Source organism: Cornus florida, unplaced genomic scaffold, assembly GCF_030987335.1.
Source record: "Cornus florida cultivar Cherokee Brave unplaced genomic scaffold, ASM3098733v1 CherokeeBrave_3.0.0_Hap2_Chr05, whole genome shotgun sequence".
Classification (NCBI taxonomy): domain Eukaryota; kingdom Viridiplantae; phylum Streptophyta; class Magnoliopsida; order Cornales; family Cornaceae; genus Cornus; species Cornus florida.
Window position 1 is genome coordinate 62,547,216 of NW_026775575.1, and position 26,711 is coordinate 62,573,926.

At 35.0% G+C, this 26,711-nt stretch overlaps 1 long non-coding RNA gene and 1 pseudogene across 4 annotated transcripts; both read left to right on the forward strand.

Annotated features, from left to right (window-relative positions):
- Positions 1-287: 287 nt before the first annotated feature.
- On the forward strand, positions 288-386 carry LOC132310739 (small nucleolar RNA R71; annotated as a pseudogene).
- Positions 387-13,539: 13,153 nt separating this feature from the next.
- LOC132306630 (uncharacterized) lies at positions 13,540-24,328 on the forward strand. 4 transcript variants are annotated; one of them, XR_009482061.1, is made up of 5 exons: positions 13,540-14,097; positions 19,496-19,586; positions 19,671-19,768; positions 22,866-23,078; positions 23,216-24,328. It is a non-coding gene; the product is annotated as an uncharacterized LOC132306630 (long non-coding RNA). The 4 variants fall into 4 exon arrangements; XR_009482060.1 differs by lacking the exon at positions 23,216-24,328 and having other exon boundaries at positions 13,541-14,097; positions 19,671-19,764; positions 22,866-23,123; XR_009482058.1 differs by lacking the exon at positions 23,216-24,328 and having other exon boundaries at positions 13,542-14,097; positions 22,866-23,123.
- Positions 24,329-26,711: the final 2,383 nt, after the last annotated feature.

Consider the following 26,711-nt stretch of genomic DNA (forward strand, 5'->3'; position numbering starts at 1 on the left):
AAAGGAATTTATCAAACCTTTGAGTAAGAGTGTCAACCTTGGCGGCAATCTCCATAGAACTCTCCACTTGAGAAAGATTGGAGGTTTTCTTCCCTCTTCCATTCAAATTTTGGCCAAATTGGGACGTTGAAGAGCGATGCATTGAATTTTCGCTCATGCGATCAAAAAGATGCCACACATTGTCTTCATTTTTATCCAAACAAGCTCCTCCACATGAAGCATCGACCATACCTTTTTGGGTATCGGATAAGCTTTCATAGAAGCAACGAACTAATTGCCACTTAGGAATGTCGTGATGTGGACATTTCTGTAACAAATCGTTCAAACGCTCCCATGCTTCATGCAGAGGTTCTCCTTTGTTTTGGGAGAATTCACGAATAGAAGCTTTCATAGCATCGGTTCTACTTGCGGGGTAAATTTTTTTAGGAATTCATATTGTAGTTGAGCCCAAGATGTGATTGAATTTTCCCTCAAGTTATTGAACCAATATTTAGCCTTTTCCCGAAGAGTGAAAGGGAAAAGTTTCAATTGGAAAACTTCTTCTGGAAGATCCGTGATTTTCACGGTTGAACAAACTTCCAAAAACTCATCCAAATGTTTATGTGGTTCTTTATTGCTCAACCCTTAGAAAAAGGGGCACATTTGGATGGTTGTGGGCTTGATTTCATATTGCTGTGCCCGGAAGTTTGGTAACTAGATGCATCCTGGTGCATTGTATGCATTGGGAGTGTAGTGATCTCAAAGAGATAATTGAGGATCTGGGGGATACACTACATGATCTTGTTGATGGATTTGTATTATTGGAGGTTGTTGCACTTGATTGGGTTATGGAAACACATTAGGACGAGGAATTCCCAAGGGTGGATGTGACGGCCCAAGGTTTTTCAACCCGGTGCGTCAGTGATGAACCGAAAGATGACCCGATAACGGATCCGAATTGCGGAAGCAAAAGATGAAATGACATCCCTAGGGACACAACATGTTTCTAGGACACCAAAGAGACCCTCAATGAGATCATAGAACCCAAAGAAAACAAATGTGGAAACAAGATCTCAAAAATAGACAAAAGGAACCCAAGGGTAAAATGGTCATTTCCATCCTAAAAGTGAGTACTACCAAGCACACCGTTGGAAAGACAACGAAAAATTAATGAATTTAGACTCAAGAATCACTTGATTTGGAGTTCGGACGGCAAAGATATCAAATGTTGAAGTCGAAGGAAGAAAAACCCTATCCCGGTTCGAGCCAAAAACTAACACCCCTCCACTAAAACTAGAATAACTTGAGCTACCAAATGAATCTGAAACTCTAATTAGTACCATTGGAAAGCTTATTTCGATGTGGTCAATTTAGACTCAAGAATGGACCAATTCGGAGTTAAAACAAGGAAGATATGATAATTTGAAGTTGGATGTGCAGTGTTGAACCAAGACACAAAAACACTCTGTGAACAGTACTTTAAGCGCTCGAACTTAGGACTTCGAGCACTCGAACAGTACCTGCCTGAGACCAAAACTTTCGGCCCAAACTTCGAGCACTCGAACTCCCATTTAGAGTGCTCGAACTCCTGTAGCTGCACCTGAAATGCAATCTTGAAATGCCATTTTGAGGACTTTCTGGGACTTTTTTGGAAAAAAGTTGTGAAGTAACCCCCCTTAAAATTATGTTTTTTGGTCAACCATGTCAAGACCAAAATTTATTTTTCAAGTGAAATACCAAAAATGCCCTTGAGGTCTCATTTAGCAAAAATATGTAAATGAATGCTACTCTAAGTGTTCATTTCTTCAAGAATGGTGTTTTGTGCCAAAGTGGACATGCACACATATGTAAAATGAGAAATTTCATGTGTTCCAATAGCTCATGGTCACATAACATGTCATATACAAAATACAACCTGTCGAACCTCGAATTTTCATCATTTCAACTAGCATACGTGTGATATAAATGTACATGGCACTTGGCCTCATGTATGCATACAAAATAGACATCTTCAAGTGTTCTTAGATATACATTACACATCAAGGAAGCCATTTTAGCTTTTATAATACCATACATCCATGGTATACAAAATTAATATCCAAAAAGGAAGGCATGCTAAACAAGTGCATGTCAATATACAAAAATGCTTTAAATAACTCAAAATCTTCTAAGGATGATGAGCATCCAAGAACATGGTCTCTTTACCTGAAAAATAAATCAAACCACTAGGGTGAGTAATCAAGTTACTCGTAGGAGAAGCATATGCGTATACCTTAAAGTTTCAATATCATTGCAAGATTAATATAGACGAACACAAGGGAGCATTCCACTAAACGTCTATGTTCAAGGTGTTCTAAGGGATCATCTTAAGCTAACTTAAATGTTTCTTAGCAATACAATATCAAAATGGATGTACTTAGCAACATCAAACCGCATATAACAAAATTTACAAGTTACAAATAGCATTGATTGTCAACTTGGAAATGAATGCGAAATCAAAAAAAGTAGAATCCTTGGACACCTAAGCTCGGAATTCTGCCGAGACCTCAACGGTTATTCCGGGCATTAACCCGCAGGGAAGACCACCCTTAGTGCGCACTATTTCAATTGGGAAGAACTCATACCTCCCGCACTAGAACCAAACTCTAGCCATGTTACTAGTAACCATGTCCCAAGAGAATCCAAAGTATATATCAAGTTCAAAACTTATATATAGATAACAAGGCATATAAACCACCTTCCATACACAAGTACTTTGAAACCATACAAACCATGTCTTAGGGTTCCAAGTCTAGAATGACATGATAGATGACAAGTTCTTAACATGATATTATGCACAAAATAATATCATTAACTTATCAATTTAAGCATGCCTCAACAGCCATATATACTAAATGTTTGCATTTTAGCAAATAGCTTCTAAAACAACCATGATTATCAATAGTAATACACTAGAATGTAGGATTTCCATCACAATAGCATAGTAATTCAAATCATTAAGAATTCTATACAACTTCAACAATCCTACTCAAAATATATACACAACATACATGCTTGATCAATGAAATCCTAAGTCAATCATAAGGATTTCCTATAGTATGCAATACTACAATTCTAAAAGCATGTATACAATATATATTAATCCCCAAAGGATTTCAAAAAACTTAGAAAATAAACATACTACCACCCCTACTTCAATAGAGAATTGTATCTCTATAATCCAAGCAACCAAGCACTAAATGGAAAACAAGCTTAGGGTTAATGAAGAGGAGAATGAGAGGAAACTTTTACTAGTTAAGGTTCTTAGTCTAAGATGAATGGAAGGGCACCAAAATTGAAAAAGAAAGCTATTAACCAAGCTTTTCTCCAATGGTGGCTAGGTTAGAACTTTGAAGAACTAAGGGAAAATGAAGAGGATAAGTGAAAAATGGTGAGTGGAAGGGCTAGAGATCCTCCACTCACTATGTGCTCTTACACTACCTCTCTCACACACACAATGCAAGACTAGATCATGGCCTTACACTTGTCACTAATCCAATGCCTCTTCCAAGACTTAATCCTAAGCTTACACTTGTCAACAATCCAATGGTTACATGTGCACCAATCTAAGGCCAACACATGGATGAATCTCCACCCACCAAATGTCAAAAGATCATGGTGCCAAGTCTCTTCACCTAAATGCCAACAAATGGCTCCATGAGAGTGTGACACTTGTCACACTTTCCAAAAATTGTAAAATGGTCCTTTTTCAAAATATCTTCTAAAATAAATTGCAAAAAGGTCCCCCAAACGAAAAATAATAATTTTACAAAATTACACTAAAATCCCAAAAGTTATATATAATTACACTAAAGTAAGCATTCATGTCCTTAATGAAAAATAAAAGCAACTAACATGCTTTTCAACAAAAGTGAAAATACCAATGTTATGAAAATCAAGTATCATGAATGCATGCAAAACCGGAATCAAATCCGAACACCCGAAGTGAGGTTAAGCGAGGAAAAACGATAAACGAGTAAAAGACGAAAAAAAAGAAAATCACCAAAAATGAAAAAGGAGGAAAAAGTCCAGGTCATTACAGTGGATGCACACCTTGAGGTGGATACCCACTAAGAGGATGATACACACCTAGATTATCCATATGCCCTATATCCTAGAAATGGTTTCCCATTAAGTGTGGGATAGTCAAGAATGGGAAAAATTCTCCTAGAAACAACAAACCACAACAACAATCAACAACAATTCACCACCTCCACATACGATGTTCCCATACTCCCATGTTATATCAATGCACAAAATTAAATTGCCTCCACACGGGCCAATGCTTTCTATCAAGAAAGTAATAGCCTCCTTTTGGGCTTATGCTTGGACAATAATTTAAACAATATGATAGCCTCGACAAGGGCTATCTCGCAAGCATGTAGAGAATTGAACAATTATAGTAAAAGAAATTCAAGGAAGCTCACGAAAGTCCGTAGCAACAATGTCACAATGGTGCCAAGATCTAATGCTTGCTTCTCTTCTTTTCAAGAACCTAATTGAACAAGAGGGATTTGTAAGAAAATAGTAATTTAAAGAAAATAATCAAATTAACCCTAATGCCTAATTCAATTCCAACTAAACCGTCAATCCCCGGCAATGGCGCCAAAATTATGATGCGACCCAAGTGTGTGCACAAAATAATGCACAACACTTTGGTTTTGGAAATGGTATCAAACGGGCATCATACTTTAAATTTATATAAAAGTCACTTGACACTTATACCGTCAAGTATGAAGTGAGAAGGGATCGCTCCTAAGGGATTGAACACGTGTTGGGATTAAACTTGATTTTAGTGCTAATGAGATTGCACAAAAGAGAGAGAGAGAGATTTTTGGTGAATTGATTAAACTAGAGTTCAATTAAAAGCATTGAAATAGAAATGACAATGCAAGTAAATTAAATTAAGAATTAAAGAGATAGGAAGAGAGTCTTAGGGTTAGGATTCACCACTAAGCCCATGCAATTAACCAATTGCTTTCAATTAATGGGGAAATCATTAGTGTAATCATAGATGTGGTTACATTATCATCACAAATCACAATTGTAAGCATAGATTATCAACATTAAGAACGAATTGTTTAACTAATGAGAACTAAACTAAAGTGTAGAACCCATTCAAGACTACGTCATAACCCACCATACACATTCACAAATGTATCCGATAAGAGCACACATCAATCAAGAAGATAATACTAATTGTAATTAGAAGTATGGATTAACATAATCAAGCACAAATTGTCTACTTTACTACAATTAACTAATGATAAGTAAGCTAATTTGTAGAACAACCCATCAAGATTAAGCCTTTATCCATCAAATTAATTGTCAATTGTATCAAATAAGTATCATGCTATGGCCATCACTAAACACATTTACAAGGAGTATCTAGTGTAGAATATAATTCTAAAGTAATCACACATAGACATGTAATTTACATATAGAATTAATGAAAGAATTAAGTTTAAATCATTTAATGAAGAATAAAATCTCTAATTAATCATACATAGACATATAATCAACTGGAGATTTCAATGAAAGAATTCATCAATACAATCCTTAATTTGTCAAATCAAGCATGCATATATAAAGAAATCATAAGGCCATACAATTAATTACAACATATTAATTCCCCAAGAAAAAAAATACAAAAGTTTAGGTTACATGAACTTAGGGCTCATCTAAGCCCTAACTGAAGAACTAGCTCATGGAGGAGATGATCATGGTGTCAATAAGCTCCATCTCTATCTTTTGGCTCCTTCTTCTTCTTCTTCTTCTTCTTCTTCTTCTTTCCATTGTAGACAGAGAGTCTGTAAAACTTCTTGAAACCCTAACTTTTTCTTTCTTTTGCTTTTTCCAGAAAGAACGATATATCTTACAGCCAAAACTAAAAACTAAATAAATAATCATCAAAAACTCTCCCTACAATGGGTCTTTGTTTTTCCTTTAATACCCACATTATTAGAGGCCCATAGTTCACAAAAATAAGCCCTTACAAGAAAATCCCGTAGCCAAGTAAAAACTAAATCCCACAATGCTACCAGGGGCTGGGGGATCGATCCCCCTGCCTTGGGGATCGATCCCCAGGGGGTATTTTTTTTGCACCTTTCTACCAATAGTGGGGGATTGATCCCCAGTGCTAGAAATCTCTTTTAAACCCTGTTTAACTCCATTTTGGCCCCGGGCTAATCGGTTTGCTTCTTGATTATTAGGAACATCATCAAGGCCCGAAAAAAAGGTAGAATTGACCGCTTTTGAAGGATAAGCACACTAAATGAACAATGGGATGTGGCCTCTTTTTGCCATTTTCTCAACTTTTTCTGATTATCTTTGCTTGACTCCAAAAAGGCTTTAATGAATCGAAATTAGTCCGTTTGAACCTTATTGACCTGAAAATGACAAAAACATAAATTAGAACTAAAATATGCAAGTAAGATAGATGCAAGGACTTAAATACCCTAGCTTAGGTGCTGAAATGTGCAACATTTAAGCATTTATCTGTCTTTTTCCTATTTTGTCTTTTCCCTATTTTATTTTATTTTCCCGTTTTTCATTTTTCCTTGCATAACCTCACTTGTTATGCTTGGATTTGATTCCGGTTTTGCATTCATTCATAATACTTGGTTTCCATGATATTTGTATTTTTACTTTTGTAGAAAATACATTCTAGTTGCTTACTTTTTTCATAAAGGACATAGATGCATACTTTATGGTAATTATTCATTATTTTTGAGGTTTTGGTGTAATTATGTAAAATAATTATTTTTCGTCTTAGGGACCTTTTTGTAATTTAATTTGTAAGATATTTTGAAAAAGGATCTTTTTGCAATTTTTTGAAAAATGTGACAAGTGTCACATTCTCGTGGTGTCACTTGTTGGCAAAGGGGTGGAGTGACTTGGATGTGTAATCTTTTGACATTTGGAGGGTGGAGATTCACCCACATGTTGGCATATGATTGGTGCACTTGTTGGCTTAGATGGTTGACAAGTGTAGGCTTAGGAATAAGCCTAGGAAGGCGCCTTGGATTTGTGACAAGTGTAGGATCATGATTTAGTCTTTCATTGTGTGTGTGTGTGAGGTAGTGTAAGAACACATAGTGAGTGGAGGATTTCTAGTCCTTCCACTCACCATTTCACACTTTATCTTTTTCATTTCACATGTTCTTCAAGAACTCTACCCTAGCCACCATTGGAGAAAAGCTTGGTTCATAGCTTTGACTTCATTTTTGGCTTCCTTCCATTCACCCTAGACTTAGAACCTTGGAGTACAAAGGTTTCCCCTCACTCTCCTCTTCATTAACCCTAAACTTGTTTTCCATTTTAAGCTTGGTTGCTTGGATTATAGAGATTCAATTCTCTATTGAGGTAGGGGTGGTAGTATGTTTATATTTTAAGTGTTTTGAAATCCTTTGGGGTTTAATATATATTGTATACATAATTTTAGAATTGTAGTACTGCATAGTATAGGAAATCCTTATGATTGACTTAGGATTTTATTGATTAAGCATGTATATTGTGTATGTATCTTGAGTAGGATTGTTGATGTCGTGTTGAACTCTTATTGACTTGAATTACTATACTATTGTGATGTTAATCTTACATTCTAGTAAATTACTATTGGTAATTATGATTGTTTTAGAAGCTTATTGCTAAAATGCTAAGATTTAGTATATAAAGCTTATTGTTGAGGCATGATTTAAATTGATAAGTTAGTGGTATTGTTTTGCATATCTTATCATGTTAAAGACTTGTCATATATTATGTCATTCTAGACTTGGAACCCTAAGACATGGTTTGTGTGGTTTTAAAATGCTTGTGCATGGAAGGTGGTATAGATGCCTTGATGTTATGTATAAGTTTTGAACTTGATGTATTTTGGATTCTCTTGGGACATGGTTACAAATGACATGGCTAGAGTTTGGCTCTAGTGCGGGAGGTATGAGTTCTCCCCAATTGAGATAGTGTGCACTTAGGGTGGTCTTCCCTGCGGGTTAATGCCGGAATAACCATTGAGGTCTTGGCAGAATTCTGAACTTAGGAGTCCAAGGATTCCACTTTTTGATTTCGCATTCAATTCCAAGTTGACAATCAATGTCTAAGTTGTAACTTGTAATTTTAGTTTCATGCAATTTGATGTTGTTAAGTACATCCATTTTGATATTGTGTTGATAGATTCATTTAAGTTAGCTTAAGATGATCCTTTAGAATACCTTTAACATAGACGTTAAGTGGAATGTTCCCTTGTATTCGTCTATATTGATCTTGCAATGATATTGAAACTTTAAGGTATATGCATATGTTTCTTCCTACGAGTAACTTGATTGCTCACCCTAGTGGTTTGGGTTATTTTTCAGGTAATGAGACTATGTTCTTGGATGCTCATCATCCCTAGAGGCTAATGAGCAATTTGGAACATTTTTTGTACATTGACATGCAAGTGTTTAGCATGCTTAACTTTTGATGTCATATTTTGTATACAATGGGTGTATGGTACTTTAGAAGCTTATGTAGCTTTCTTGACATGTAATAATACTTAAGTATTCACTTTTGACATTATAAGCATGTGTGTATGAAGGCCAAGGGCCAAGCATGATTAATTTTGTACTTATACTCTTTTGGTATCAAACTTTTCTTTAAATATGTATTTTAACCATCTTGGAGGTTTGCCACATGAAACTCTTGTAATTAACATGTTCTTATGTTCAATCTTCCTTAAAATGAATCAATTTTTGATCTATGCATGTGGGTAGAATGAATCCTATAGGTTCCATTACAATTTCACATGTTTGGAGGAGCTTTCAGCAGCATTTTGAGGAGTTTCGGTCGACCGAAACTCTAAGTCGGTCGACCGAACCCTTTTTGTGACTAAATGAACAGTAAAAACCATCCTTCAGAAAACCTTCTATGAGCTTTGGTCGATCGAAACTCTAAGTCGGTTGACCGATCCCTTTTGTGACCAATTTCGGTCGACCGAAACAGCCCCTGTGCACCAGCACTTCCAGATTTCAATTCAGCACTGATGGTCCAACTTCGAGAGGCCATAACTTCTTCGTTCCTTATCCAAATTGGGTGATTCTTGAGCCTAAACTCAAGTATTTTAAGTCATATTTCCAATGGTACCTATGCCATTCTCAGATTCTAAACACAGTGGAAGTTATTCATATTTTAGTGAAGTAGTGTCAGTTTTCACTTCAACCGGGAAAGGGCAATTTGTGGGATTCTTAACCAATGTTCTTAAAACCTCTTAGAATGTCTTAAAATGATTAGATTAGGTTGTATTCACCTTGTTTGACTTGTTTAGATTCAAGTTTCTCTCTTTAATTGTGAATTGACTATTTTGCCCCTTGGATAACGAATTTTGTCCTTTTGACCTTTGTTTCCGCTTTTGCTCTCTTTAGGTCCCGCGAATTCATGAAAGGTCACATTTGTGTCTTAGGAGTGATTCCTATCTCTTAAGACCTTGGTTTATCATTTGCTTCCGTATTTCGGATTCGTTATTGGATTAACTTTCGGTTCATCATTGACACACCGGGTTGAAAAACCTTGGCTGTGACAAACAACATATGGTCCATCCCATTTGGATACAAATTTATTTCCTTTACGATGATTCATGATAATTGGTCTACGAACAGCTAATACTAAGCCTCGAACTTTAAATGACCGAGGTCGAACTTTCTTATTGAACGTTTTAGAAAGTCGAGCTTGATAATACTCTAGTTGTTGTTGAGCTTCTAATCTCTTCCCATCTAATGCTTCCAGTTCTTGAAGACGTAAGATGTCATTTTCTTCACCTATAAGGCCTTCTTGTATGGCAATCCTTAATGAAGGGATCTGTTGTTCCAATGGAAGAACCGCTTCTACGACATAGACAAGAGAATACGGAGTTGTTTGAGTAGATGTACGATGCGCAGTGCGGTATACCCATAATGTTTCTTCCATTCACTCATGCCAATCTCTCTTTGTCTGGTTAACTACTTTCTTCAGTAACGCACAAAGAGTTTTACTTAATGCTTTCGCGAGACCATTAGCAGGGGCGTTGTACATGGAGGATTTACGTTGTTTGAAGCCAAACTTCTCACAAAGGTCAGTTACCCAACTGTTTTTGAAATTTATCCCATTATCAGTGATGATGTATCGAGGGACCCATATCGATAAATAAGGTTAGACTTGATGAAATCAACAACGATTTCTTTTTTCACATGTTTATAGGGTGCAGCTTCCACCCATTTAGAAAAATAATCAGTAGTAGCCAAGATATACAAGTGGCCTTTTGAAAACTTTTCTAAAGGACTAAGTACATCTAATCGATCCCCATGCATCGAATGGCCATGACGTCACAGTAGGGTGTAATGGCTTTGGTGGATGATGTATGAAGTTAGCATAGAACTGATAGGTTTGACACCTTTTTGCATACTCCAATCAATCTTTGACCATGGTGAGCTAATTATAACCCATTCTTTTGACGCGAAAGTGAAGTTTTGAACCAGATTAATGGGCTCCACAAATCCCAGAATGTGCCTCCTTCATTACATGGGTTGCTTCGTGATGAACACTGAAAAGTGCGTATTTAAACCCCTTAAGCTTAGGTATTCTAGAACATTTATCTATCTTATTTTTCCGCTTTAGATTGATTTTGTGTTATTTCCATTTTCAGGTACTTATCCCCAAAATAAGCTAACTCAGCTAAATAAGAGCATAATTGATGCAATTCTGGGATGAATCAAAGAAAGGAGCAAAGTAGAGCAAAAGGAAGCAAATGGTGGAATTTCAGCAACTTCGATCGATCTCAAGAAAAGTTCAATCGATCTAACTTTCAACGATCTTAGCACTCCAAGATAGATCCAAGCCATGATATCATCTTCAGAGATCCCAAAAGTTCGATCGATCCAACATCATTCTCTGATCGATCGAACTTTCTTGTCCTTATCCACATGCCAGATCTTATCCAGCTGTACCACCCTACCAAACCACTTTTGTCCTTTTTCTAAAAATATCTTCAAAATATCTCAGATTTGTTTTTATCCAAAAAGGCGCCACCATTGAGGATCGATCCAGCTTCAATTCGATAGATCTCAGCCATGTTCGATCGATCTCACCTCAAGTTCGATCGATCGAACTTCCCAAATCCAGAGAAAAATCCAAATTCCAGCTCATTAAAAGTTGTCTTATATCCAATCATTAGAGGATTATTGGTGTACGAGCCCAGCTCATTGGGGGTGATTTTTAACCTACCTATATAAGGAATATGAGCCACTTTTACACATATACACATACTTAGAGAAGAGAATACTTAGTGAGGAAGCAAAGGAGAGGAGGAGGCTAGAGACACCATTGGAGACTCTTCATCAACCAAGGAGCATATTTCTTCTATGGAGTTTGCCCTTGAGGGTTGGAAGACATCATCCATGAGTGGCTAGACATCCTTTTGGGGCTAGAGTTAGCCCCAACCATGCTTTCTACTTCTTGATTTATGTATTTTTGAGGGAATTTGTATTGTGATACATGTTGACACTTTCATATATATAGATCTTGTTTATTCAATGATTTATATGGTTTAATGCTTCCAATTGATCATTTCATTCTATCCATATGTCTATATATGCTAGAATAGATGTTCATGTGTTTGTCTCTATTTCTTGTGTTATTGATGCATCTCTATGTGTATTGATGCTATAGATCTAGAGATTGTCAAGACATAATGTTTTATGGAATGTTCTTGTGGTTTATTTGATGGTTCATACTCATTTCTTGATGGATTGTACCTCTCCCTTAGTTTAATTAGTTTAATTTCATGTCATTAGCTTAATTGTAGTGTAGTTGTAGTTTAGATGTTAAATGGGAGGACAATCCATGCTTGTTGTTGATGTTCCATACTTATGAAAACAAGTAACATATTTCTCTAACCTTGTGATGTGTTTGGATTGTGAGCTTAAATAAGGGATTAATGGCTTAATTTGATATGTTGTTTAGACAATATATGCTTAATTTGTTATCCATGCTTGTTGGAACAACCACACACACACACCTTGTTGCAATACATGTTTTTTCCCCTCATTAATCATTCATTAAAGGTGTAGAAAAGCTATGCTTGGTGGTGATCTCTAAACCCCAAGATCTCTCTCTCTTTCATTCTCTTTATTGCATTATTGTTTACTTTAGTTGAAGTTGCTTCTTAGTTTAATTCCACCAATTAACCACTATTTTGATCACTCGACCTACTAACCCTAATCTTGATTCCTCAACCTAGTACGACTCTCAATCCCTTGGGATGATCCCTTCTCACTCATACTACATAGTATAGGTGTTAAGCGGTTTATAAATTTAAATTATGGTGCCCACTTGACATTAATTTTCAAACTCAAAGTGTTGTGCATTATTTTGTGCGCACGCTCGGGTAGCACTACTTCGTCATTTCCAAGGTAGCTAAGGAAAATGCCCTCATATGAACGTATATATAACGTATCATTGTAATAGATGAAACGAGGTGCTCGTCTTCGTATTTTAGTTTTGTAGCTAGGTCTTCGGGAAACTTTCCATGTTCCAGATAATCAATGATAGGGAGTCTCCAGTCTTCTTCCTCTTGTGTCCAACAAGAAACCGAAATACTTTCTTCAAATTTATCTTTCAGGAACTGTGGCAAGACCCATCGTTGACATACAGGAACATCAATTAGGTCATCATTAGTTACAACCAATGTTGTAGCTAAATTTGCCAAAGCATCAGCTATCCTATTTTTTTTCCTCGGAATGTGCTCTAGCAAGACGCTATCATATCGTTCCAACAAATGAGAGGCATAATGCTGATACGGCACTAGATCATTTTTCTTAACCTTATATTCTTTAAGAAGTTGGTTGATCACCAACTTAGAGTCTCCATATATTTTGAGATCCATGATCTTCATCTCATTCACCATTTGAAGGCTGATAATTAAGGCTTGATATTCAGATACATTATTTGAGCAGTTTTCAGCGAGTGCAAAAGAGTATGGAGTAACATGTCTTTTTGGAGAGACAAAAACTACACTTATTCCGGCCCGTCTGATCGTGCTGCCCCATCGAAAAACATCATCCATGGAGGGAGGATGTCCATAAGGAAGACTTCTTCATTAAGAAAATCTTCAGAAATTTCCCAATCGGCTGGAATAGGATGGTCAACTAAGAAATCTGCTAAGACATGTCCTTTCACTGCTTTTCGTGGCACATAAACAATTTCAAACTCATTGAATAAAATTGACCACCTCGCCAAGCGTCCGGAAAGGACCGGTTTAGACATGACATATTTGAGAGGATCAACTCTTGCAATAAGATGTATTGTATGAGCCAAGAAATAATGCCTCAATTTCTTAGAGGCGAAGACAAGCGCGAGGCATGTTTTTTCAATTGGAGGATAGTTTCGCTCCGTCGGGGTGAGCCTGCGACTTAAGTGCACTACAAGAAAAGTGGGTTTTTACGAGGTAGTATTTACGGGATCTTTTATTTTCTCTAGTAAAAGCTACATTTTACACATAAAGAGTCACGTTTTCACAGGATGTTAATAGAATCCTCGTCAAAAATTGTTTTCACGGGAGTTTAAAGAATCCGTTAATGTTTATATATATTTACCAAAGATTGATTCAACTTTAACGGGAGAAAAGACACTCGTTAATTAAATATATTTTTAAGGGAGTATTATAAAAAATAAAAATAAAAATCCCGCCCACAGTTTTCATCTCCCGCGCGCCCAAAAATCCAATAGTCAGCCAAAATTTGCTAGTCCTATTTAATTTCCATGTCACCATTTACACAAACACTGCTCTTCATTTCGTTCCCACGAGCGCCTCCACCGCTGTTGAGTAAACTGCTGACAACACCTGACCAGTCTCTCAAAATGCCCTAATCTTCTTTCTTCCATTATTTCTGTTGAGGAGGCTGGATCATTTACCCCATCTCCGCTTGAAGTTCAATCTGAAATCTCTACCTCGCTCGAAGTTCTCTCTCCTATCTATCTCCATCTCCGCTTGAAGTTCTGGTTCGACAGGAAAGGAAAGTTGGGCGATCTCAACCAATTTCTACCTTGACCAACACAGAGCTATTTGTTCAGGTAATCTGCAAGCCCTCTTTCTCAAACATTTTAAGGGTTTTCTTCAACCCCTATTTCTTAAATAATTTTTAGGGTAACACATGCATATTTTTTTCTCTGGTTTATTGTCAATTTTATTTGCTGGATTTGCTTTGGTTGTGACTAGATTTGGGTTTTTTGTTTTCCATTTCATTATTGATTGGGTTTCACTTTTTCTTTTTTGCATTCATGTAATATATATATATATATATATATATATATATATATATATATATATATATATCCTCCTTGCTTGAATCGGAAATTAATTGGAAGCCTAGATGTCAAGGTACTTGAATTTCCCAATCATTCTCCTGCCCGTAAACACCCCACCCTTAACTAATTGTTTAGCCAGTTTCACTTGAGGAAACCTGATACATAAGGAAACTTACCCTAACACCATAAGGAAATGAACGCTGAAACTAAAAGAAGAATTGTATTTATCATTAATTTTTAATTCATCAGTGGTAAAGATTATTATTATTTGTAAAACATTGATATAATGGAATGAAGTTACGGTGAGGCTGCTCTCACTTCTCTCACCTCTATTAATATTAACATACAAAACTGATCCAACATAAAACCATGAAAATTCTAAAGTCTTATTAATTATTTAAATTATCACTTTATAAAATAAAAAAAAAATCCTTTTTCAATTCTAATTAAAAATTATCAAAGCAACCAAAATTACTAAGATAAAATAAAACAGATCCAACTACCAAACATCTCCCCATTTCAAAGATTCCCACTATTCAGAAAACCAAACTCACACCAGCTTCCATTGACTTGAAAAAACCCTCACCCCATGCCAAATTTCAACAAAGCTCCAGTTATGGTACACTGTCAAAGCCCAAAATTTCAATAGTTTGGGGATGGTTTGGCCATGAAACTGGTTACATGAATATATATATATATATATATATATATATATATATATGAATTTTAGCCCATGAACATCAATGTAAGAATTTATTTTGTATATTGCTTATGTCAAAGGTATGGAATGAGAGGAAAATACTGTTATATATCTCACACAGCATCAAGTGTGTCCTTGTTGTGTGACTCATATATATCAGCATTAGTATGGTAACAGGTTATTGAATATATAAAAAGAAAATTAATCTCTTACTCACATGTATGTTCTTATGAACTTACCTTTGTGTAACATTATTTCTACGGTACTACATATGTGTGTGTGCGCGCGCGCGTGTGTGTATATATATAAGAAAAGAAAATGGGAATGATATACCTACTAGTTGAGGACAATCGATAAAGAAGATTGATCAAGATTAGAGCTGCAAGTACTCCTCAGTCCTAATCGTGTTGCGAGAGTTTAACTGGTTTATATGGTTTTTCATTTCCTTGGCTTCCCAAGAAAAAGCCCACTAGGTGTGCTTCAACAGAGAGGCACCTAAGTTTCTGAATCAGAGGAGTTTTGCTTGATTTTTGATCTAAGGTGTGCTGATTTCAATTTTTGTTGATGTCAGTGCTTTAGCTTGTCAATTTTCAAAAAGTTCCCTAGAAATAAGACCTATATATTTTATTAAACCTATAAGTAAAAGAAAAGGAAAAAATAAGTACCAGTATACCTTGATATAGTTAAATGATAAATGATGTGCTCAACTGTAAGAAGAGATGTGAAAATATGTGGATTGAGGGAGTTTGATTATAAAGGCAAAAAACTTGGATTTTCATGAGTACCTCTGACTAACTCATTTTGTATATAATTGAACATATCCAGCTAAAAGAGGCAGTCCATAGAACCCTTACTGTAGCACTTGACAGTACCAACCAAAGCAAGGGCTTCTTTCAGTGCCGTAAAAAGATGCTCCGGATATTCCTCAATGCAAGCAAGTCCATGCTGGGATTCCATGGAATTTAAAACCCTTACAACAATCTGGGAATAGAACAAATTGATACGGTTCTAAGGCAAATAGAAGATTATTGGTATATAATTTCAGTAGTGAACAATTTAGTAAGTCTTTTAAAGAGAAGATAAATGTACTCGCAATTAGAAGTGTATTTTTGTAAGTGCCCATGATCATTGAATATAAGATTAACCTTCCGTGCATAGCCACCATAAGCAACCCTGCCAATTAAAGCATCCTTTGGACTAATTGAATTCATAGGAAATATTTCATCTACTAATAAAAAATAAATAAATAAAAATAAAAGTTAGAAACCAAAAGAAATAAAGATACAACGAAGAATGCTAAAATGTGATAAGATAAAAAGGAGGGGAAAAAAAAAAGTACAACAGATGATGCAAGATATACATTAGCTATGGATGTGTTCTGGAAAAGTCTCTCTTTCTTCAACCCGTTTATTGTGTGAACATTAGTACCACCCGCCAACTAAAGAAAACCTATAATATGGAAAGAGTTGATGTGAACCAAAGGTAATATATGAACTTAAAACCATATTCATTATATAAATGTACATACCTCGAGGTCTGTCTTTAGCAACAGCCAAGAGAATGGAAAATGCAGTTGCTTCCCTTGTGGCACCTCGTCCAATGTCTCCACTCTTGGGGCGACCATCCAACTTTGGTTTGCCGGTTATATCATATATACAACTTCTCAGAAAAGTAGCAGTTAAAATATAAAGAATTTATAGTGGATTTTTTAATTACTGGTGCGCACCTGCCATAAATTGAAGCAGTGTAGATTAGGTTCCATAATAAAGGATACATTGTTCATGTATGATATGGTTGAATCCGCAACATCATGGAAACTAACCTGTACTCATCAAAGATTATTTTTTCTCATGCAAAGATTTGTTGATGTCGGTGGTGGACTTTCCTGGGTTTTGCATGGTCTGCATGCCGGCCCAGTTATCTGTACCAAATGTAGAAGGTGAAGCAAAATTCAGATTTTGGGCTGCTGAATTTTGATGCTTCTCCACATTAGAACGATTAGCAGCAGAGCTTGGAGTAGTCGTAGCTGCTTTAGTCTCAAATTTCTGCTTTTTGGGTTTCAGCTCATTCTGATTTCTTGGAAGAAAACTGCCCAGGATTAACTGAAATAAAAAGAAAAGGGTCAGTAAAGCGATGAACCATGGTTCATCACACAAGTAAGGAATTTCCATCCAATGTCACTCGAGAATACTTAAAAAGAGTAAAATCATTCAACCGCCAAAGATGATTTTGAAAACATCCAGCTATCTAATATTTGGCTAGGAATATAATCCACAGCCACGTTCATTAACCAAATAGTCTGAATAGAATAAAGTCAACCCCTTCCTTCTAACTCCCCAATGGAAAAGAAAAAAGAAAATATATCTATATCTATATTTATAGAAATAGAAAGAGAGAGAAGCAACCAGGTTTATAGTCTTGTATTTTCCCTTTCTAGAAAGGAAAAAGAACTTACCTGGACAGGACTGGCAGCGACAAGTAGTCCTCTTAGTTCGCCCGTTAAGAGATGGCCGTCAGGGCCTGCCAAAGATATGGTCAAGGAACCAGCCCTACTAAATTTGGATCCCTCAACCTCTGTGGGGGTGAATGACCTGTGTAGTGAGACAATGTCAAAACGTCCCTACAAGAAAGTGATGGAAGAAAGAGATCAGGTTATCCATATATACAAAATTAAAATCATAAATTTGGCTAAAGAACAAGACCTAATACAACCAAGGTTTACTGGGAGGATTGAGAGAAATAGTACAAATACACATGGATAAAATCAACTCCTATTCCCAGTTCCTTGTAAAACTAACCTTCAAGTTTGCCACCCTTCATCATAAACATTTTAAGGCCTCTAAATATAGGCCTATTCCACAAGTATAATGAACAAACAAACAACGGGGAAAAAAAATGCAACAATGAAGATCTAAAGGCACCTCTAAGCTCTTACAAGACCTAAAACAGAAATCTTATGTTCTGAAATGTTCTGACAAATTACTGGAGAGTATCGAATGAACAAATAATGAGAAATAATACTCCTAGATCGAATTATTCCAAATCAACTAGTGAATTGTCCAATTTTTTTCAAAAGCTTCCAGACTTAAACCAGAAACCCAAGAACTAACCAAGGATTGCAACAAATCCTGGAGACAAAAATCAACTCCCGATAGGAGAGAATAAAAAAATAAAAAAGAAAAAAGAAAAAGAAAAAAGAAGCTAGCGAGAACACTAATAATTCATGTTTAAGTAAATTCTTCACAATAGGTGCAGTACTCATGTTTAACTCGGGAAAAAAAAAGGATAGTTGCTAAACACATTGCAATAAACTATGTATCTAGTACTGCCAGAGGCCCAAAACAAATCAATTATCTGCTTATTTAAATTGCAGGGACAGTTTACATACTGCTACAAGTCTGATATATCCAATTGAATCTCCCAAAGAATTCCATAGTTTTTCAAACAATGCAGTCCGCCTAAGAATAAACATGAATGAGTTAAGAAATTCAAGCAAACAATGATAAGTTCTATATGACCTTTTACTCTTTTCTTTCTTATTTTTTGGGCAAATTACGGAAGAAAGGATTTCAACATTTTGTTTTACAAAGCATTAAAAAGTTATTAGTTTTTCAGAGCAGCCGAGATGATTTTATTACATTGCATGCACAAGATGATGAGTGGACTTTCAAAATTTGATGACATTGCATTTTATAACTATGGCATATGCCACTGGTAGCAGTTTGAATGAGAACTCCATTTTAGACAATAGATGCTCAGGCTCAAATGCTAACAAGAATAAAATGAAATGACTCCCTATGCGTGATATGTGGAAATTATAAAATTGTTAAGAGCTAGCTCTAAGGCTACCTTCTATTTGTATGTATCTCCACGGCGTCAACATCATCCCTTTTAAGAATTGGGTTCTTCTGTTTCTGTATTTACCTACTATGCAACTATGCATTTGATATATATATATATATATATATATATATATATATATATATATATATTTGGATTGATGGTATGGTATTAAATTAGTTACAGTTCTAGGAAAATAAATAGAATGGGATAGTTTTCAATTCAATCATCAAATTAACCACCCTTTTTTGTTTTGAATGTTCTGTAATTTTAAATTTTATTTTATTTTATTATTAATTTTTTTTTACAATTTGAATTTCTTGCTATAGTTGTTAAACTTTTAATCACAATAATATTGAATTTCCTTTTACAATTTGAAAAGTTGTTCCACTTTTAATCACAACAAAACAGTAAAAAATGTGTGGTTTCTTGCCACTTTTACCCATAATTATAGACCTCATGTGACATTTTGAAGAATAGTACATCAGCCCCAAACCTCCCTTTTATGTACCCACTCCCAGCTTGCTTGGTGGTGATCAAAAATTTCTTGTGCTTCTTGTTTGATTTGTTGTATAATTAATATCACTTCCACTTTAATGAAAAATAGGTATTGTTTATTTTCAGTTTATAAAGGAAGAACATGCTGCGAACGCCAAAAAAACACATGCTGCGAACGCCCTTAATTATCTCACTGAAGATTTTATGCTGGTGAAAAGTAGTAATTAACATATGATCTGATTTTATTTTCTTTAATTTTTTATATATGTTGGCATTACATTTTTAATTTTTTTCCTCACAGGATCTATTTTAACCAACTTATTAGGAGCAGAACAAAACCATTACTTTTGAAGTAAGATTAGGAGCATAGTTCTGGTTCTCAATCTTCATCTCTGGTAGGTATGTTCTGAATTCTACTAACTAATGAAGTTCATTTATCAATTATCTCTATGTGAAGTCATGGTCCTTGTTGGGGCCATTACTTTAATGTTGAAAGCATGGGTCCTTGCCGTGGCCATTACTTTATTGCATTGATATAACATGGGAGTATGAGAACATCATATGTGGAGGTTGTGGTTAATTGTTATTTGTTGTTGATTGTTGTGAAGTTGTTGGTTGTTGTTGTGTACGTGAGGTAAAAAGTTTCTTAGCATTCCTCTCATTCCAATTTTGATCATCACATCACTCTAATGGAATACCACAATGTGAATTTTTGTTATCTAGACCCCAATATGATCCAACAACCTCCTCTAGGTCAAATCCCTCCTGGAGTTTAAGCTCCAAAGCCTAGAGGACTCGTGTTTCTTGTACATATGCTCCACTGAGATGAATAGAAAATTACTACCCCCATATGTTTTAATAACCAAAAAATGAAAAAAAATAAAAAAATAAATAATAATAACATTTGATTTAATATAGTACTTACTTCACCATGGAAAGTCATAGTGATGTTTGATATATTAACCTGTGTAACCTCATTTGATTCCTATACAAAAGAACTTGAGCTCTTAACAAAAAAAGTTTGTTTCTCACACAATTTACAGGTATTTCACATGAGTATAAACAAAATAAATAAATAAATCAAGTGTATGACCCTATTTATGCTAATAATAATAATAATAATAAATCCGTATAAAAAATTTAATGTAATTTATCCAATATATATGAATTAGTATTATTTTAAAACATAATAAATCAATATAAAAAAAGAATGCCAATACGGTGGTTATGAGGTCGCTTTGATAACATTTTTCTTAAAAAAAGAAATTTTGCCTTTAGCTCCATTTAATTGTCTTCAATATCTGCTCGGTTTCTGGGAAAGTGGCGAAAAGGAAAAAAAAATATATAGATTTTGTGTTACGTAAATTGCTTTGTAGCAAAATTGTAATGCATTGATAGAATCAAAACCCCATATCAGTATAATAAGATAGATCCTTCTCAAGCAACCACTGGGGAATTCCTCCCAAAACAAAACAACTTCCTAGTTCCTACCTAATGCATACATATTTCTTTTAATGAATCTGCCACTCCATTACAGCATATAGGGACCCACTCAGAACATCATCCTAGTTGAACTATTCAATCAGGACTTGGTATCTTGAAAAATTGCAGCATCGATAGAACACGAGTGACTCATTTTCATAAGTTGTAGAAAAATATCCCTTTTATCAAGCTACCGTAAACCCCAATCTCTAGCCATGTTGATAGCACTTTTTAGCTTAAGAGCCTCCGCTAGAAAAAAGTCCCATTTACATTATTAAAATAACAAATACCAGCCTTAACAATTTTACTGTTGGAATTTCCCTCAGCAATGCCTCCTTCACTTTTAGCATTTTGTTCATTAAACCTAGCGTCCACACTCACCTTGAGTCTCTACAGAGTCCACCCATTCACAACAACTCTGGACCCAGAAACAGTTATGTACTCATCCTCACAACCCACAAATGGGAACTTATGACACCTGGGATTCCGGATGAAGTAATACACAACTAATCCTTTGTATTTTCTATGGATTTGGTGGCACTCATACCTCTATTACTAGAATTTTGAGCTCTATATCTAAAATTTAGAGATTTATTATTATGTTATTTTTGAAAAAAATCTAATACTTTCTTTTCCATGATTTTGAGATGTGTATGATGCTCACACCTTGAAGTTCTAAGTTGTGTGATTCATGGATATAGTAAAAATTGGAGATCCACTTCAAGGATCGGGACTTGATTCTTTTTCCTAAAATAAGTATATGAATTAAAATTAACTTTTTGTATGCATTTAATCATCCTATAGAACAATTTAATTTGGAACTTCTAGTCATAGAGTAGCGCTATCATTGAACAAAGGGCTAAAAGGGGTTGGTTGATGTATTTTTCTTAGTTCAGAAAATGTTCGAAAGGTTTTTGATTCTATTTTATTTTGTCTTTAGGGAATTGGATCATGTTCCCAGTTCACTTTCAGCAATAGAATTCTAGAATATTTTTTCTAGTTGAATTTGACGCAACTAATTAGGATACACGAGAGTTTTTGACTTAATAAAAGACAGTATGAATGTAGCTGGTATAGAAATTAAGATTGTGAGGATATGAAACTGCACAAGGAAACTAACCTCATGTAATTAATTATTATATGAAGTAAACATCGAATGCACTAAATTAAGTTGAGAAAGGAAAAAGAAGGTATTGACATGGGGTCTCTCTCTGTTAGATTTTGATATGTTAGTTTTTCTGTTTTGCTCCAAAATCTGACAACCTGGATGTTCCTACCCAAATGAATAATCTACTGCGTTTTGAGTATTTTCTTTCAACTTGATCACAATAGATTCAGTAGGACCAACTTTAAGATGTCGAACCCAATTTAGTATCATATGAATGATCGATCTGAAAAAGAATTGAAGGTAATATTACCAAACCCATCCTATATATATGTAATGACGCAAATTCACACAGCAATTTTAGTATAGATACATATGTGTGTGGAATCTCTCTCTAATTGTATGAGGATAAAACCAGTTTCAATGCTATATTTTCACACAAATTTCTCTCATTTGATAAAATTTTCTCTTCAACCAAACAAGTCAACACAAACAGATCCAAACACGAAAACAATCACTAAAATCATAGCCAAATGAATTGAAGCTAGTATAACAAAAATTCTTCCATGTATGCAATGATGTTCACACAGAAATTCCAGTGTGTATATATATATGTGTGTTTGTGAAATCTCTCTCTATTTTCACTTGTTGATATGATTCTAATAAGTTTTCTAATATGTTTTTCTTGTAGTATATTATGTTGAAGCCAATGAGTTCTCTAATATGTCCTCTTGAACTAATTATTAGCATGAGCTTAGATTTGTTGTTGTTTTACAGCTATTAACTATATTTGTTCCTTGTTCAAGTTGTTATTTTTTCTTTGATGTCAAACTATCAATGTGCCTTAGAGATTTAAAAGAGCATAACACTTATGTTTCTTACATTCTATGTCTAAACCTCTATTGGCAGTTGAATTTCCTGGTAATCAAGTTGTAGACGCGGAACTTGCACTTGTGGGGTGTTTGCCCTTTTTTGACCTTTTTGTTCTATCTATAATTGTACGATTGCATGACAAAGTTGAGTTCCTGGCAAAGCATGGGCATGTGGATTGAATGTTTCTTTTTGGGGTTTTTTTATTGTTGGCTTCTCAAAGTGTGGGACTCCATTTTTGATCACACCTCGGTAAATATTTTAGAGAGTATGAAATAGAAAACTAGCATTTTGTTATTAGTGTTGACCTTGAATCAAAGGCTTTTGACGATCATAATTCATTAATGATGTTCTATGCGTACTAATGTCTACCTTGAGCTAAATTACAGATCAAAGCCTTCATCAAGACAAGACATTACATATAAAAGCTCAAATGAAGGAACATCATGAAGATACGACAAAAAGACAAAAAGGAATCAAGATTCAAAGAGAAGTCTTCAAGATCTCATCAAATGGGGTTAGCTAGGATGGTGAGATTTTTAGGAAAATTTGTTAAAGTATATATGAACATCTTGAAGCTCTCATTCTCAAAATCATGCATAGAAACTCATTCATTAAGTTTAAGGAACATTGGACCAAGTTTAAACATTATCAAAACATGTTCCTCAAATTTAAGTTACATTTCGGTCGACCGAAATGGAAGGATATCTTGAAATGGTCGACCGGTTCTATTAAAGAGTTTGGATCATTGCTTATCGAAATACAGTACCAACTCATTTCGGTCTACCGAACTAAGTAAATGAAAAGCTACTCATAGAGTTTCAGATGACCGAAATAAAAAGGGCAAATGAATCGGACGAGCCCATTCTCACAGAATGTTTTAGAACAAAGGAGGAAGGAGTTTTGGTCGACCGAAACAAAAGAAAGAATCATTCGATCTATCGAAATAAGTATGATGGCCAACCTCAAACAGTTTCAGTCGACTGAACCTCAATAGTGTTTTATTTTAGACGATCAAACCAGCGAGAATTCAAATATTGAACGGCCATTTTTTCTCGAAGTGTGTGTCCAACAGCTAGAATATATATCAGACTTATTTGAAACTCTATATAATGACTTGTGGTCTTCATAAAAAGGTATTGCATTCATTAAGAAACATATCTTTGCAATCTTAGAACCTTTTTATCATCATACACATACTTCATATCTTCAAAGAGTAAAGAGCTTTAATTTATTCATACATACTCTAGAGTGAGTTGAAACTTGTACTTCAGATATAAGAGAGATCATCTTGTACTTTATATATTCTCTTCAAATCTTGTAAGGGCTAGTGTGGCCCAAGGAAGACTACGAGAAGGTGTTTCTCTTAGCAATTAAAGGCAAATAAGAGTTTTTTTGTAAAAGGTTTGCTCTCCACCCGTAAGGAGAAGCCATAGTGGATTGAGAAGTCTCAAGGAGGGTCTTGAGCCAAGGAGTAGGAGTTTTCGAACCTCGTAAAAATTGCTGAGTACTTATTTGCAATCTCTTTCCTTATCTCTGATATTTATTGCTTCAAGTTCAATTAGTTTATTTTTCTGATAATTGCTAGTAGTTGTAGCTTAAATTTCAAATTGTTTTGTTAAATTATTATAGGAAGATTAGCCTTGCAATTTCACATCAATTGAGATCGAAAATTAACCATTGTTTGTTAAGACTCTATTCACCCCCCTCTAGAGTCATTACTTGGGCAATAATTGGTATCAGAGCCTAATCTCTAAAAGACTTAAGTGTATTAGAGAACGATCATGGCAAACTTAAATAGTCACTTTCACCAAGAAGGTTAATCTAATTCTAAACCTCCTTGGTTCGATGGAACAAACTATGGTTATTGGAAAAATAGAATGATAGACTTCCTTTAATCCGTAGACTATCAAATTTGGTTGGTTATTGTTAATGGACCCTTTGTTCCAATGAAAGTTGTTGACACCAGAAGAGTCCCTAAAATTGAAGTTGAATGGGACACCGAGGATTATAAACTCCTTTCCCTAAATGCTAAAGCTAAAGTTAATTTAAATTGTGACATAAGCCCTAGTGAGTACAATAGAGTTTCCACTTGTACCAAAGCTAAAGAAATCTGGGATAAACTTCAGATTATTTATGAAGGGACATCACAAGTTAAGGAATCCAAAATTGACATTCTCATGTATCAATATGAACTATTTCGTATGAATGAAAATGAGTCTATTAGTGTAATATTTGTAAGATTTACTGACATTATAAATGGCTTAAAGCATCTTAGTAGAACTATTACTAACTCTGATCTTGTAAGGAAAATTCTAAAAAGCTTACCTGAAAAATGGGATGCAAAAGCCACAGCTATTAAGGAGGCTCACAACCTCAACACACTTGAGCTGGATGAACTTCTTGGCACTCTTCTCACATGGGAGATCACTCTAAAAGATAGAGAAGGAGATTATCATCGAATTGTGGTTGAATCCATACATGTTGTGTTTGATGAATCCCCAACTTCTCCTATAAAAGGTGAGATGGGTAATGATGAAGAAATTGAGCTTGAAAAGGGTACCAATGAACTTAATGTTAATGAATCCCCCATGGTGCTTGAGAAGAGTATCAATGAACTCAATATAAATGAGTCTCGTATTGATGTCTCTCAAAATACCAATTCAAGTGATGATATCTTTCAAAATAAAAATACTCCAAATGAATGGAAGTCAGTTCTTATTCATCCATTAGATCAAGTTATTAGTGATCCATCCAAAGGTGTTATTACAAGGTTACAATTAAGAAATGTATACAACTTTGTGGCATTGTTTCTCAATTCAAACCTAAGAATATACATGAGGCTGAAAATGATAAATCTTGGCTTTTGGCAATGCAAGAAGAACTCATTCAATTCAAAAGAAACAAGGTTTGGTATCTTGTACCTAGGCCTCAAAATAAACAATCATTGGTACAAAATGGGATTTTAGGAACAAAAAGGATGAGTCGGAAACTATTGTTAGGAACAAGGCTAGACTTGTTGTAAAAGACTATAATCAAGAAGAAGGTATAGATTATGAGGAGACTTTTGCTCCCGTTGCTGGACTTGAGGCTATACGAATCTTGCTTGCATTTGCATCTCACAAAAATTTCACATTATTTCAAATGGATGTAAAGAGTGCTTTCTTAAATGGGTTTATAGATGAAGAAGTATATGTAGAACAACCACCAGGCTTTGAAAGTTATGAAAGTCCAAACCATGTTTATAAATTGTCTAAAGCATTATATGGTTTGAAACAAGCTCCTAGAGCTTGGTATGACTTAGTAGATTTCTACTTTCAAATGGTTTTGGTAGAGGTAAAATTGACAATATGCTTTTTACCAAAATCATTGATGGCAATTTGTTGATCATTCAAATTTACGTTGATGATATTATTTTTGGATCAATAAATGACTTGCCAAGCAAAGAGTTTGCCTTTTCCATGCAAAACGAGTTTGAAATGAGCATGATGGGTGAACTAAACTTCTTCTTAGGGCTGTAAATCAAACAAACTATTGATGGAATCTTTATATCCCAATCAATGTATACTTAAGATTTGCTAAAGAAATTTGGCTCAGAGGACACCAAACATGCTAAAACTCCCATGAGTCCTTCCTTAAAGCTTGATAAGGATGAGATAAGCAAGAATGTTGATATTAAGAAATATAGAGGGATGATTAGGAGTCTTCTATATTTAACGGCTAGTAGGCCGGACATTATGTTTAGTGTGTGTTTATATGTTAGGTTTCAATCTTGTCCCAAAGAGTCTCACTTGAATGCTGTCAAACGTATCTTTAAATATCTAAATGGCATTATTAACTTAGGATTGTGGTATCCTAGGCATACATCTTTTGAACTTGTAGGAT